Genomic DNA, 16297 nt, shown 5'->3' on the forward strand with positions numbered 1-16297 from the left:
AATCCATTCCGATAATAGGGTAACCAATCCGTCTTGTGGGATGAGTTGTTTATTATTACACGTCGGAAAATTAACTTTTCTTTTAGGAACAATGCAATTTTTAAAGTGGTAACTATTTTGCTATATAACAGTTGGAAAATTTTACGTATAAAGCACGTGATTTCCCGTGTTGGTGACCAATTCGTACGTCCTTCATTTCTTTCTCCCCCTTCAACATGAATTGACTCTTCTTGGAAATCTGTCAGTCCCGGTTCCATGAACTGTGGGCGTGCTTTGTACAGAATTATAGAGTTTTCCCTTCCTGGAAACTTAGGTTTTAATCAAACATCAACAAAAATATAGACAGAAGAATGCAAGCTATATCAACTAATACGTTTTTGCTGCTTCAGCCAAATTTCCAACTAATACCAACTGGTAGCATGTGTTTCTCATCCAACCTCGGTGTTGTTGACAATTTTTGGATCCAGTTATATCCTTCGGTAGTGATTTTCTTGATGAAATCTCCACAGACATTTTATTCTAAACGATTTTACAAATTTCCGCAGTACTTTCTACAAACTAAAATGATAGTTTTCCTTCTTTCATATATATTAATTTGAAATGAAGGCAATGTAAAACTTCAACGTGGACCGAAACATCTCCTTATATAACTACTTATACTTTTAAGTCGTTTAATGAAAAAAAAGAAGTTCAATTTAAGAGCTTTCAAGAACTTATTTCATCTAAAGAATAAGAAGAGAGAAAAAAATCAGATCTTCAGGTGTTGATAAAAGTAAAATTTTCCTTAAAGAAGATGGTGAAAAACACGTAATTACAATGTTAACTTTGGAGTAAGGAATGAAAGAAACAAACTCAAAGTTCTATTTACTTAGTAACGTAGCAGACAGCATTATGAATGGTCTCGTTCACATACGTACGTAAAAAAAGAAAGAAAGAAATGAAAGATAAACTTCGAGGAAATGAATTTCTGGTGATCAAAAGACCATGAAGAATAAAACCCGGAAAAAATTGGAAGAAAAACAAGTAAAATGAGAAAATGAGTGACGTTAGGGAAATACTAGAAATTTTTTTAACGAAATGAAACCAAACAATAAGTGTGTATACCAAGGAAAAAAAGTTCTGGTAAAAGTTGATAATAAAAATGGAGCGTGCTTCACTTTGTCATCCTCAGTTTCCCTTTGCGTGTGTACTTCACTGTGTGTTTCACTTTGTGATCCAATATCATGGACTTAAAATTCCATGTTCGAGGTATTTTAAAAAAAGAAGTCATCAAAATCGTTACCATAGCAACAACAACAATGAAATTAATTGCGACGAATGCGCATGATTCAAACAAAACAAATGATTTGTTCTACCATTAAGAATCAGAGAACTTTTAAAATTCAAGATATTAATTATAAACATAAATGTTTGCTATTATGCTAGTTATTAAGACAAATAATGAGTCTTTAATTAGAAAGTTTTGAATTCTTTGTAGCAACAGCAGTTGCATCATTAATAGAAGCTAAACGAAGAACAAATAAGCACAGATACAGATTCTCTCTCTCTCTCTCTCTCTCTCTCTCTCGTGTGTGTGTGTGTGTGTGTGTGTGTGTGTGTGTGTGTGTGTGTGTGTGTGTGTGTGTGTGTGTGTGTGTGTGTGTGTGTGTGTGTGTGTGTGTGTGTGTGTGTGTGTGTGTGTGTGTGTGTTTCCTTAAAAGCCCGTATATCATCACAAAGAAGTACGTTTAGAAAACCAAAGTTGCTGAATGAACTCCCCAGCTAATAAAATGGTATGAACCAAAGTAGTAAAACTCCCTTATTATTAATCACTTTTCCACATTACTTTCTGAACGAGAAAGATTCATCACAGCTTCTCTAGGATTAATGTTAGCAAGATGTAAAAGCTATAGCGGCAGTTGACCCACAAGAATAATTTATCACACTGCAAAAGTCAATCTAATCCTACGCCTAGCATGAAAGTAATGAATAAAATGAAATAGAAGGTCGTGTTATTAGCCCATTGGTTGTACGTATGAGAAGTTACTGTTCTCATGAACAGAATAATTGAAATTTTTATGGACTTTGCGCTTATATCTTATATAATATCCTTAATTATTATCCTACTTTTAATATCCTTAATTGTTTTATTGCATTATAGAAAGACACGCTAATAATTGCACATTACTAAAACCCTAACCGAATATCAGATAGCAAAAATTAGAAGGAATCTGTAACAAAATATAAGATGCCAAATTATAAAAATCACGTAGATATTAGATCCAGCATTATTTCAAAGCCAGAGGTAGAAACTATGAAAGTTTCGTAAAAATAAGTTGACCAGAGAGCCTACGGAGAATACATCCACCAGCATTTACGAGCTGCCCTAGCGCGGACCATTTAGAAAACATGAACAGTGCCCAGGCGTCCATATATTCGCTTTCTAATTTGGTCCATTTTTGATAATAAGGATAAATGGGTAAGCGGCAGATAAATCTAGATTCTGTGAAGCACGTAGATAGCAAGGTACACTGACAGATTTTAGGAATTTACATGTAAATAATTATATTTAAGAACCTCTCGTCCTGATAACAAAGGTGAATATTTCTCGTTAAAGATGGATAATATTCTATTAGAATCTTGAGAAATTTCAAATTAATTGAAATACAATTATGAATAAAGTGAACGATATTGCATATTCAGTTACAAATGTGTAAATTGGAAAGCGAATTAAACTATTTTCTCTCTCTGTCTGGTGAGTTATTGTCAATGAATTCAATCTCACGCAGGCTTCGTTATCGTTAATAATCTATTACTTAACACATTATGTAATAATTTATGCATATTCCATTCACATAATTCATTAAGAAATTATTCACAAATTTAAAGTCATAAATATATCAAATAATCCCATTAATTATATAAACTGCTGACTTAAATAATAAATGATTATAGCACGCAATTCGCTTTTTGTTAAATGTAATTTATGTTAATTTGCTATAAGCTGTATTATTACGTGCATTTGCAACGTAAGATTGTAATCAGCAGAAATCGATTGTTTATAACCAAAAGACAGCTTAAATTACTAATTTCAGCGACAATTAATAAAAAAACATGATTCTATTCTGATCTGTTTGATGTATTATTGAAATTTGTGTTAAGGATCGTAACAATGCAAGTTATATTTATTAAACTCCGCATGCGCGGTAATATGCGTGTGTTGCGTTATTGTTCTTCCGAAATGAATCTTAACTTCTACGTATTGAAATATGCAATTAACAATGACATAAAAAAGCAAAGTCATAAGAGAACTTCGGTTATAAAAATATACTATCATTTTTTTAATATTGTAGCTATTTCCTTCATTAAGCAGGTGGTGGATTTTTCAAGTTAAAATGCAAATTCGAAACTGTTAATTAATCAACTCTGATGTATCTTCTGTATTGATTAGTAATTATGGTCTTCCTTGATGCGGTGTTTAGAATTTGATTACTAAAATGAGAGAATGAGATCGAAGAGCTTTTGTTAGACTGATCATGAAATACAATATTGGATTTAGCTAATTTCTAGTTTATTTCAATTTTCGTGTTTTTTTTAAATTTTTTTTAAGAGTAACACAATAAAATTAATCACCAAACTTTCTTAATTGAATGTTCATAGAAGTGCATTACATTCAGCTTTAGCAAAAAATTTGATTGACCCACCACGAATGAGTTCTGCCAATTTTTTTAAAAGTCAAATTTTGAAGAATTAGGTTCATAAATTTGCAAGATTCTTTAAAAAAATTTAAAACGAAATTAAAGAAAGAAATTAAAAAGCTAATTATCATGGATGGTATTATCATGCACACAAAGCCATAATTGAAATGAAAAGAATCATTGGGAAAATTGAGATAAGTAAAATTTCTATATTAATTTAATATTTATTCAAGTAAGTTACACGACTTACACACGTAACAAATATTACATAGAATTTATTCAAAAACATTAATATATATCATTCACCTGACGTCGACATCTTCAGTAGAAAGAACTAAATTTATAAAATGTATTATATAATAAATGTATATATTATAAATTTAAATAAATAAATTGATTATGGTATATATAATAATATAAATAAGAGCTAAATTAATAAATAAACTTTGCAAGTTCCGAAGCTGAGTAGAGAGTGATGGTGCCAAGTGAAGATGCCATCTCAATCCATTGAAAGAACCTCAGTTAGAATTTAGTCCAGAACATGAGCATTTTATAAGAGCTGTTCAATTGAGAGTGGGTATAGAACAACCCTTATTCCCGTAAAGCGCACCAATCAGTCTACGATCATATGCAGTTCGTTGCAAGTTGAGTTAGGACTACGATAAAAGGCCAGCCTCATGTAGTCTACCATAGTCGGTAAGTGCAATTCCTATCCCCAATGGTGAAATCTCGTTCAAATGACAGCAATCAAGCATTGCAGAGTGTTAGTCCTTATATCCTTATAAGGACTGGCTTAAAGGGGCGAAGCAAGAATGCTTTTCATCTTCCCCGTTATCTGTAGAGGACAGTGTACGGATAAGGTGTTATTGAACTATTAAAGCTCTGATCGTGGCAAGAGGGTAACAGCAATAGACGAGCCTCAGTTAGAACTTCATTGGCTACAGCATTGCCATCCATTACCCTCCAAGGGTATTAATCACCGCATCTCGCAGTGTTAGGATAAGTTCCGGATTTAAAAGTACACACGATATTCAGGACAAGAATGACTGTGTAATCAGAAATAATTTTAATACTAGATAAACATCAACTAACAATTATTATAGCATTATATAAGTAAAGTGGGGCATGGGTCCCATGCTACCAAGCGCGTCCCCGGGTTGCGGATAGGGGAATGGCCTCTGGATACAAAGGTTAGCTGCGAATAAACAGGGAAACCAGTGAATAAGCAGTCGTGGACAATGGGACGGCATCTACCAACAGGAAGTGGTGAGATGGACAGTGGCATGGTTATCTCTATAAAAAGCCACACATTTCCACTGACGGGGATGCGACATGCGAGATGTAACCGCCATTAAATAAGTTACAGCCCGCTGAAAGCAGCAACAACTTTCATCCTGATCAGCGGAAGATCACCATAAGTGACAACGATGTGAAGGATACTGTGGTAGGCGGATAATCATGAGGAATAAGAAACGGCTAGCACACTGAACCTCTCTAGAAGGCTATTGTTGGAGAAGGAAGGCAAGGGGATACCACCTTGTTATATTTTTCCCTAGTAAGATATAAGTATGGATGGACATTCTAAAAGATAGTAAAGCGCACAATGGCCCAATACTTGTGCACGGCAGGGGAAGAAGCAAGGCTTCCCAGGTCGTAAACCAGTGAAATCCTTGTACATTCATTGGGACGTGGAATGTAAGAACCCTCCTGCAAATTGGAAACTTTGAAGAGAGAAATGGATAGATTAAAAATAGCCATATTGGGAATTAGTGAAATGAGATGGACTGGAACTGGAAACTTTTGGAGTGGTGATTACAGAATCGTTTATTCAGGTGATGAGACAGCAAAAAATGGAGTCGCGGTGGTTCTCAATAAGGAATGGGGAAGAAGAGTAATGAACTTAGTGAAATGTAGTAGCAGATTGATAATGGTAAAACTAGAAGCAAAACCAATCAATATTATAATAATACAAGCTTACATGCCTACTAACGACCACAGTGATAATGAAGTTGAGAGAGTATATGTAGATATTGAGAATCTAATCAAACTGACCAAGAAGGAAGATAATCTTATTGTCATGGGGGATTGGACTGCAGTCATTGGTGAAGGCAAAGATGGTAGAGAGGTGGGAAAGTATGGACTTGGATGCCGAAATGAAAGAGGAGATAGACTTGTGGAGTTCTGCAACCAATTCAATCTGATCATTAATAATACCTGGTATGAGGTACCAAAAAGAAGAAGGCATACTTGGAAAATGCCAGGGGATATAGGGAGGTACCAAATAGATTATATTATGACTAGAAATAGATTTAAAAATCAAGTAAAATCATGCAAAAGTTACCCGGGAGCTGATGTTGATAGTGACCACAATTTGGTTTCATTGAAATGTAATCTGAAATTTAAAAAGTTGTCACAACGAAGGAAAAGGCCCAAATGGAACATAATTAACCTAAAAACAGAGGAAAACCATAGAAACTATAAACAGCAAACTGGTTAAAGCATTAAAACTGGAGAGAGGGAAAAGAAAAATACAGGAAAAATGGACTCATTTGAAGGATACAATCGTCAAAGCAGCCAATGGCGGCATAGGATTAAGGAAGAAGCAAATAAAATCACCATGGATCACGCAGGACATTCTAGATCTAATAGATGAAAGAAGAATATACAAAACCTCCCTAAAGGAAGAAAGCAAAGACAAATATAAACATATAAAAAATATGATAAATAGAAAGGGTAAAGAAGAAAAAGAACAATGGTTTGCAGAGAAATGTAAGGAAATAGAAGATCTAACAAAGACTGGAAGAATCGATAAAGCTTATAACATTATAAAAGGAATAAGCCAGCAAAACAAGACACAAAGTACAATTATCAAAAATAAACAGGGGAACATACTTATAGATAAGGAAGATATTTCGGAATGATGGAAGGTGTACTTAAAAGATCTATATAGTGGAAAAGATCTAGATGCCAAGGCTATAGAAGATGAAATAAGACTTGATATGGAAGAAATTGGTCAAACTATATTAAAATATGAATTTGAATGGGCACTGAATGAATTGTCAGCCAACAAGGCACCAGGCACTGATAACATCCCCTCAGAATTAATAAAATACTCAGGAAACATAACCAAGTCATACCTTTTCAAGATCATAAAGGATATTTATGAAACAGGGATCATCCCCAAAGATTACACAATGCTCTACCATACCCATTCCTAAAGTAAATAATGCAAACAAGTGTGAAAATCATCGAACAATAAGCTTAATATCACATGCTTCAAAAATACTACTCAAAATTATACAAAAAAGACTAACAAAGAAGGTTAAAGAATATGTTGGCAATGACCAGTTTGGATTCAGGAAACAGCACGGGACAAGAGAAGCAATCCTAGCTCTAAGAACAGTTATTGAAAGAAGATTGGAGAAGAATCAAAATACTCTGATAGTCTTTCTTGACTTGGAGAAAGCCTTCGATAGTATTGACTGGAATCAAATGTTTCACCTCCTAAAAGCAATAAAGGTAGATTGGAGAGATAGAAGGCTCATATTTAATCTTTACAAGCATCAAGAAGCCCTAATAGAAGCAGCCAGAAATACAACAAAAACCGCAATAGCAAAAATACGTAGAGGTGTAAGACAGGAGTGCTCTGTACATTAAAGATGCAATAAATAAACTGAAAGAACTAATAGAAACCAGAACTAAGATAAATGGAATTGAAATTAACTGGCTACGGTTTGCGGATGATATGGCAGTTTTAGCTAATAACGAAAACAAACTGAAAGCCACTCTAACAAAGATGGAAGAAATCTTAACACAGTACTAGAAATATAATTAATTTTTAGTAGCCTAAAAATTAATTATAAGAAAACAAAATTATTAATTACAAGTAAAGCAAATCCAATGAAAATAAACCTGGAAATAAATAATAACCTACTACAACAGATATCTCTTTTAAATATCTTGGAAGTCTTATCACAGAAGATGGAAGAAACCAATCAGATATTAAAGCACGAATAATCCTAGCCAAAAAAAGCATTCTATAACAGAAGAAACATTTTTACCAGTAAAGGACTTAGCATCCAGCTCAAAAAAAGGCTAGTGAAAACATACATATGGAGCATTGCATTATATGGTTGTGAGGCCTGGACTCTAACAAAACAAGACACGAAAAAGTTGGAGGCATTTGAAATTTGGTGATGGAGAAAGATGATGAAAATTAGTTGGACAGAAAAGAAAAATAATGAAGAAGTTCTCAATATAGTTCATGAGGAGCTGTCATTAATGAAACACATCAAAAAGAGAAGAAAAAGCCTAATTGGACACCATTTGAGGCATGGGGGACTGATTACAGAAATAATGGAAGGGACTGTAGAAGGAAAGAGGCCACGAGGCAGACCAAGAATTTCATATATAAATGACATAATGATGCTAACTGGTGCTAAGAGTTATGAAGAGATAAAAAGGAAGTCACAAGACAAGATGTTGTGATGTGCTGCTATATTTACCAATTTTCGGATTGATGCACCAAAGAAGAAGAAGAAGTGAAGTGGATATTAGATCCATTAATTTTTGAAATAAAAGCATTATTTCAAAGCCGAATATAGAAATGATGAAAGTTTCGTAAAAATAAGTTAACCAGAGAGCTTGCGGAGAATACACCCGCCGGCATTCACGAGTTGCCTTAGCTCGGACCACTTAGAAAACATAGACACTGCCCAAGCGTCTATATATTTGCTTTCTCTTAGAACCAACCAATTCGAAAAGGGTGAGATTTTATTCTGTGAGAAAGGAAACGAATTATAATATATACTTAGCTGATTTATTCGTTTATGGTATTGTAAATCACAGTCATTTCAAACCCCAGTTTGAAATGACTATGATCATAATTATAACAATAATGCTATAAGACGTCCAATAACTTTCTATGCAATTTCACAAACTGCTAGATGAGTAGGAAAGCAAAAATGAACCTTATGAGGTTAGAGGTGCGCCCATTAAACACTACACTAACACATATAAAAGACAAAAGCAGAGATTCAATTGCTCCTGAAATATCAGAATGCACAGTTCAAAAAATTTATTATAAAGTTAAATGTAAGCCAAGCTACATGAACTCATTGAAATAACTGAATGCCCTTTATGATATTTGTTACAATATATTTTAATATCTGAATAAATATTTGCATTTCAAATATTATATTTTTAATGTTTTATTTTATTTGTTTGATAATCTCAACCGTGAAATGTAAACTTTTATGAACAACACTAGATATGTACCAAATAATTATATCTTTATTATTAAATTATTAATAATAAAATTCAAATATTATTTATTTTCTAAATGACTGTCCCGTTTTCTGGGACTTTGCCTTTTTGGTGACCTAACAAACGTAAATAAATCTGCTATGATATTTTTAAGCTAAAGAAGTTTAAAAGCTATTTTTATTTTTAAAGAAAACGTTTACGAAATCCCATTAGATCCTTTTCCAATCCAAGATTCCAAAAAGATTGTTTATTTGTTTGCTCATCTTCGATATTTGCTTTCTTTGTTCCTCCGAATATCCTTGATTTCCCAAAACTTAAATAATATTAATTCAGATAATATTGTTAGTTTTATGATCTTCTGAATAAATGTGTCTGAAATTGCGTATCCCTTTATGGAATGAAAAGCCTGATTTTGTTGATGTTAGGCTTAATGCAGTATAATAATATCTGCTGGCCACTGAGCCTTTTTAAACCCGTTCTCTCGAAAATTAATTTTATAGGGACTATCGTAACTAACTGTTACACTCAAGAACTTCTTAAATTTAGTATTTTTATTCCTCAGGTTCACTATTTTAGTGAACAGTAATAACGTATTCATAATGTACACTGCAACTGAACTGTACATAAAATTTATTCAGGTTGCATATATTTTAAATTAGGTAGGAATTAAAAAGGAAGATTGAAAAAAATATTCCGTCGAGGCGGATTTGAACCACCGACCTATGGATTACTGAATTATTAACTACAGTCCACCGCTCTGCCAACTGAGCTATCGACGGATTCTTCTAGCTGTTTTCCTGAAGCTTACATAACCAGAAACGAAATCTTATCTTAAATAGGTCACTTCACTAGTTAAGCAACAAGTTATCGAGTCTGGTAATATGCCTAAACTGGGGCGGTGTTATTTGCTGTAACCAATGAAAATAAACTCTCATATCAAGTATGATGTAATATAGAAAATAATCATCAAATGAGATAGTTTGGGAAAGTATTTTTAAAAATTGTATCCGCAAAAATTATCTACTTCTATGGAACTTCTATAAAGGTTTCAAAAATATGGTAATTATGATTCCTTATTTATTTTTTTTTTTACAGTTAGGATGGGATATGAGTGAGTGAGAGAAAGAATTTGAAGCGCTGCGTTGAAATAGAGAACCGGGAGGGAAGAGGATCATCCTTTAGGTGAGATAATCCTAACATATCCTACAGAACAAAACCAGTTCTAGAGGTCAAAGAGGATTTTGTGGGACAGGTAGGATGGGATGGGATGTAGAATGGGATATGACTCGAGTCCCGTGGTGGTCTTAACATGCGATAAATACGATTTACCACCCAAAAACTAAATGTATAATTTAATTTATAATTAAATTGAATTCAATTCCGTTTCTATACAAAGAGCAAAGATGCCCGGTGGTTCAAAAGACCTGGGTTTGAATTCAATCAAGGGCATAAAAATATTTTATAAGAGCTCTTCAACTCAGCTGGGAGATTCACTTTTAAAGCTTACAAAGCAGAGTATTGAATAACCGTTAGTAGCTCAGTTGGCAGAGGTCGGCTGGAGTTGGTACTTTGGTTACGCATGCAAAATTGGTTCAAATCCGCTTCCACAAAATTAAGGACTTAATTAATTAATTTTTTTACGGAGAGTAGGTACTGTATTTTTATTTGCTAAATTAACACATTTTTTAATATATGAAAGAACGATTAAACGTGCGTAAAGAACACAATCATATGACAGGGTAGCAGGCAAATTATTTCCGGGAGTTAACAAAGATGTTTGCATTAATCAACTCCTAATTATTATAGTTTGACTCCATCTACAAAGAAAAACCAAATCTAGATTTTAAAAATGATCATGTGCTTTGAGAAAAAGCACATGATCATTTTTTTTTAAAATCCGGATTTGGTTTTTCTTGTGCAAAGATGTCATTTGGTTTTTGTTGTTTAGTTTTTTTTTAATGCAAAGGTGTCTTTTGTCTTCAATACTGTTTCGGGTTTTGGATTGCCTTACTTGCTTCGGTCGTAATCCAAAACCCGAAACAGTATTGAAGATTCTGTCTGTTAATGTGTGAGCTCTTCTTGTCAATCTGTTTATCTGTCTTATGCTTTGAAAAACGTGATTTTCGTGAAGAAAATGTGAAATCAACTAATTCACCTGTGAGTGAAAAACCTTATACAAGTTCTTTGTATTTGTATCCTGTATGGGATTTGAATCCACTATTGTGAAAGTTGTTTACGAATATGATTTTAAAATAGTGATTAAAATGTGGCATGAAGGATTCTATATAGGTTTAAAAAATTAATAATGAATCTGTTTCCCACCTCTTGAAAGTTTGTTCCTTTCTTCAGAGCAATAATCACAGCTGAATTCCTTAATATGAATCTAAGATATTTAGCTAAGATAGATGAGAGTCAAAATATATGTAACTGAGAAAAGTGAGAAAAGTTTCGGTTGAAGAGAATATGTGTTAGGAAAAATTTGATTGGTAAATTTGGGTTGACAAGACCTCAAAAAGAAGGAAAAAATCCTGTACTTGACTTTTTTCTTCTTGTTTGTTTAGCAGTTTTAAATTGGAAGATCACGGAATATGCGATGTAATGGAAGCAACCCAAAAGCGTCGCTTCAACAATGCTCCTACCATATACAGTAATCCCTCGATTAATGGGCCTAAATGCGTTCTTTAAAACAGGCGCATTAATCGAAAACGCACTAATCGAATACAATAATAACCAATGGGGAAATGTATAATTCGTTCCTCAGATTTCTTTTGTGAGCCTTAATTTTTTTTTTTTTATAAAAGAATTAGGGTATGTCTCAGGGCTTAAAGGAAAACCAGGAAGCTGAAAGACAATAAAACATATTCAGAATATAAATTTATTATTCTGCTTCCTAACAAAGAAATAACGTAGTTTGGCGGGCATTTTGTTTATTTTTTTCATACAACCGACGGTATGGCCCTATTGCCTCTTCTACTCTTCTGCAAATTTTATTGCTTCTCTTCAGGGTCAGCCTCTAAGCATTGCTGTTTAAAAACTTCGATTGTACGAAAAATATTTTCAAATTGTTTCTGTGAAACCTCTTTGGGGTTGTCAGTGATTAAATGTTTTTCATATTCTTCAGGATCTTCCCGCTGTGCATCTAAATTTAGCAGGTCGGAATCACTCAACTTCTCAGAATGAGATTTAATTAACTTAGATTCATTTGAAAAGCTTCTAAAATCATTTGCACAATGTGGAAGAATGTGCTTTCAAGCGGCTCGCATATTGCTGGCAGTAATTTCTTTCGACTTTGCGACTTTATAACTAGGCTGAGATTTCTTTGATTTGGCTAGAAAAGTCCTAGAAGGCATTCGCTTCCAATAAAAAAGGCCGGTTTCATCGACATGAAATATTTGTTGATCGTAATAGTCCCCTTCTTACACAATTTTCTTTAAAATCTCTGGATATCTCCTTATCTGCAATTGCAGCTTTTCCTGTGATTAGAACATTATGTAGGCTATTTCTCCTTTTGAAATGCTCAAATCACCCAGCACTAACGTGCAATTTTCTCCTTTACCATCATTGATAGCCCTTTCTTTCCAGGTTACAAAGAGAAAATGCTTTTGATTTAATAAGGCCAGTGTTTAGCAGGATCCATTTTTGGTTACAATCTTCGATCCACATAAAATGACGTCTCTCTAATTCAAGCATTATAATACTTCGATTTCTAGTGCATACATGATGAATTTGAAGCAGACTTGCCCTTCTCTTTGTATTCGGCAGTTGATTCGCCCACTTCTGGTCCTATTGGTCAAGTTTTTCTTCTAATCAGATTACTTTTCGAATCATTTTCACACTTCTATGTTTTGCTCACTAATTCTTTTACTTATGATTAAAGGTTAGGAAAATAATTTAAAATAAAAAAGTAAGGAAAACAATTGCACGAGATATGATCAGCAAAATGCTATGTAAAACAGATGACATAAATTTTGGCATTAAATTTGGAACATAGTATACATAGTGTACATGGAAATAGTGTAGTATGCCATTAAAAAAACTGTGAAGTGTTTCAAATTGGTAACTAAATTATTTCATTCTGGTGAGTAATTTTTTAAAATAGTTAGCCATAAAAAATGTATACACCGAAAACTTTTAAAATCTGTAACATTTATTTTTATGATGTATATAAGCGCACTAATCGAATTTGAGTATCAAAAAAAAATGATGCACGAATCGAAAACGCACTAATCGGGGCGCATTAATCGAAAGATTGCTGTATTATAGAATCTAGGCCACCTTTCTGGATTCTTCTCAATGTTAACAACTTTTGTTCAGTATAATATTGCTACTTACTGGGCTATGACTATTTTAAAGCCGTTCCATTGAAAATAATTTGTAAATCTAAAAATATTTTCTATATTTACACGCGCACTAATTTGATAAAGTAGTTCTCATAAAAGAATATATATATCAATAGATTTTTTTTCAAGGTCAGTATTTTATTGAACAATGATTATATATTAAAAATGCACTTAGTAATATACCAGAACACTAGTAATATCTTTAATAAATGAAATTTATTAAAGATATTACTAGTGTTATATCTTTAATAAATTTAAAGTAATTTTAAAATAATAATAATAAATAATATTATTTATTATTATTTATTATTATTATATAATAAACTCATTTATTTATTATTATTATATAATAAACTCATTCCGTCAAGGCACATATGGACCAGAGACCTGTGGATAACTGAATTATTACGTACAGTCCAATACTTTGTAAAAGAGCTGTGATCTAACAAAAGTATTGTTTGATCACGTGCTTAAATTGTTGCAATGATTTAGTTTTCATAACAGACGAAAATAAATTCATCATAAAGTAGGATATCATAATGATTTAAATTATAATTGAGTTTTTTCGAAAGTATTATTTATGTGTTTCAATTTTATAGAATAGAATTTTATTTATGCACTTAAGCAAAATGTATTTATGTCATTTATTAGCTTATATAATTTTAAAAAAATCTGTTGGACGGAAATGTCGTTAAGTGATACAGAATTATTAATAAAAATAATATTTTTACCGATCAAAGGATCACTAATAGCAATCCTCTCCAAGATTCTTTGTACTTGAATGTAATACTTATAGCTTATACCATCCTTACTTTCTAATGATGATAATGATGATGCTTTCCAAGAACGGCCGCATCGCTATTTATCCTATGTCCTTTAGTTTTGTTGTTGTTGTATACTTTGTTCTGTAAAATATCTCTGTTATTTTGTTTACTTTGTTTTTTTCGTTCTATTTCTTTTTTCTTTTGCCAATTCTGTCTTTCTTTTGTCTCTTCTGTTCTTCTTCTTCTTCTTGTTCTTCAATCTTTCCCAAGCCGATGTTTTCCAAAGACCTGAAAGACATTGTCATATCTTATCTTTGATAGGCTACTGCATGACCTGCCAAGCATCCTTGGCTTCAAAATCCTTAAATAATGTTAAATAGGATCAGAAAGTTTAATGAACGTAGAAAACACTCATAAAACTAGTTATCTTATCTAGTTTGCAAGCGAGCATTTTTGTTTATAAAAAGCACGTGTTTTTCTGACGATTTCCTCCATTATGATACAGCCCTAATCACCTTCTGTCGTCGGTGAGAGAAATCTCTCATGGAGACATCATTCAGAAAAAGAAAAATATAATTTATTGGTTAAGGTAGTTAAGAAAAAAAATTTAATTTGTTAAGTGCTCATGAATTAAAAATAATCTGTTGGATCATACAAAACAGGAATCTGTTGGTGGGCCAACTGCACCAATCAGTTGTGTGGGCCACTTGATTCGAAGAAAATATTGTGGGGAAAACTGTTACAAGGAACAGAATAGATAGAATGAAAAAGGAAAATGAGAAGATGGACTCTGAATATGTATTGATCAGCAATTTCTGTGCTTTCTATAGGTATTGAAGAAAGCGAGGATACCACTCAAGCCTTTTACTCTATTATTTGCTCAAACAAAATAACTGCGTGTACGATATCAAGAAAATATTTTCGATATGTTGAAGAACTTCTATAAATTTCTTAGGAGTATCATTTATAAGAAGGTTCAAAGAATAAACGATTTAGTGATGTGTGTACAATTAATAATCACAGAGACAAAATAAAGTCCGAAAAGAAAACTAATTTTGGGATACCAAGAAGTCAATGCTTTTTATATATTTATGCCAAAAGAAATAGGGATTATTTCAAGAAAAAGATTCTCTTTCCTACATACGCATTCTGATCAAAAATATTCGGACACACCCTTCGTAGTAGCCGATTCGACTCACGACATTAGACCAATGTCGTATATAAAATATAGCCCGCGGTCTTTCAATCTCCATAGACAAACATTAACAGTCAAATTGGCCGTACTGAAGAAGAGCTAAATGACTTTCAACGTAGCACTATAATAGGATGCCATCTTTGTAACTCAGTTCGGAAGTTGCTTTGCTACAGGTGTACTGGCCAACTGTAAGTGAATGTTCTTATGAAGTTACCTAGTAGGACACATCAAATCATAAAGAGAGACCGTCGAGTACTGAAACGCGTGGAGCAAAATTTCACATATTCTCTCCTGAAACACTTGCTATCGACTTCCGAAATGCCATCGCAAGTAACGAGAGCATCAGTACTATTTATCAGGAGCTGAAGAAGATGAGTTTCCATGACCGCACAGCCGCACACAAGACTAACATCTGCAAGAGAAACGCCATGCGTTTCTCTTGCAGATGTTAGTCTTCACTATCTGGCATTATGATGTCAGATAGTGAATATATATCCGCCAAATGCAGATGGAATTATTCTTCACTATCTGGCAGTCCAAAGGACTGCCAGATAGTGAAGAATAATTCCATCTGCATTTGGCGGATGCCCGGAAAACCATACCTTCTCCGAATGTCTTCAATTCAACTGTGAAGTTTGCAGGAAGAGGTATCATGTCTGGGGATGTTTTTCATTGTTCGGACTAGGGTCTTAGTTTCAGTGACGGAGAATCTTAACGCTGTGGTCTATAATGATGCTACACAATTTCACTGCAACAGTTTGGTGCCATTTCCTGTATCAACACAAGCTCCGGTACACAAACAATGGCTGTGCAGGAATGGTGTGATGAGATGGGTGTTGAAGAACTTCGATGCCCTACAGAGAGCCTGATCTGATCTTACCTTACTCCACGCCCTCCTATCGAACACCTGTAATAAAACGGAATGCAACTGTGATTCAGACCGAATCATCCGATATCGCTGATCCACCTCACTATAACTTTTCTGGGAAAATGGAAGGGAATTACTTCAGCAAAGTACCAAAATTTAGTCGAAAGCTTTCCCAAACGTCCAAACGT

The 16297-nt window shown here is 33.4% G+C and overlaps 1 non-coding gene across 1 annotated transcript; it reads right to left on the bottom strand.

Annotated features, from left to right (window-relative positions):
* Window positions 1-9634: 9634 nt before the first annotated feature.
* TRNAY-GUA (transfer RNA tyrosine (anticodon GUA)) lies at window positions 9635-9721 on the bottom strand. Its single transcript is given in 2 exon segments — window positions 9635-9670; window positions 9685-9721. It is a non-coding gene; the product is annotated as a tRNA-Tyr (tRNA).
* Window positions 9722-16297: the final 6576 nt, after the last annotated feature.

Source organism: Typopeltis vanoorti, chromosome 2, assembly GCF_054136105.1.
Source record: "Typopeltis vanoorti isolate ZY-2024b chromosome 2, IOZ_Tvanoo_1.0, whole genome shotgun sequence".
Taxonomy (NCBI): Eukaryota; Metazoa; Arthropoda; class Arachnida; order Uropygi; family Thelyphonidae; genus Typopeltis; species Typopeltis vanoorti.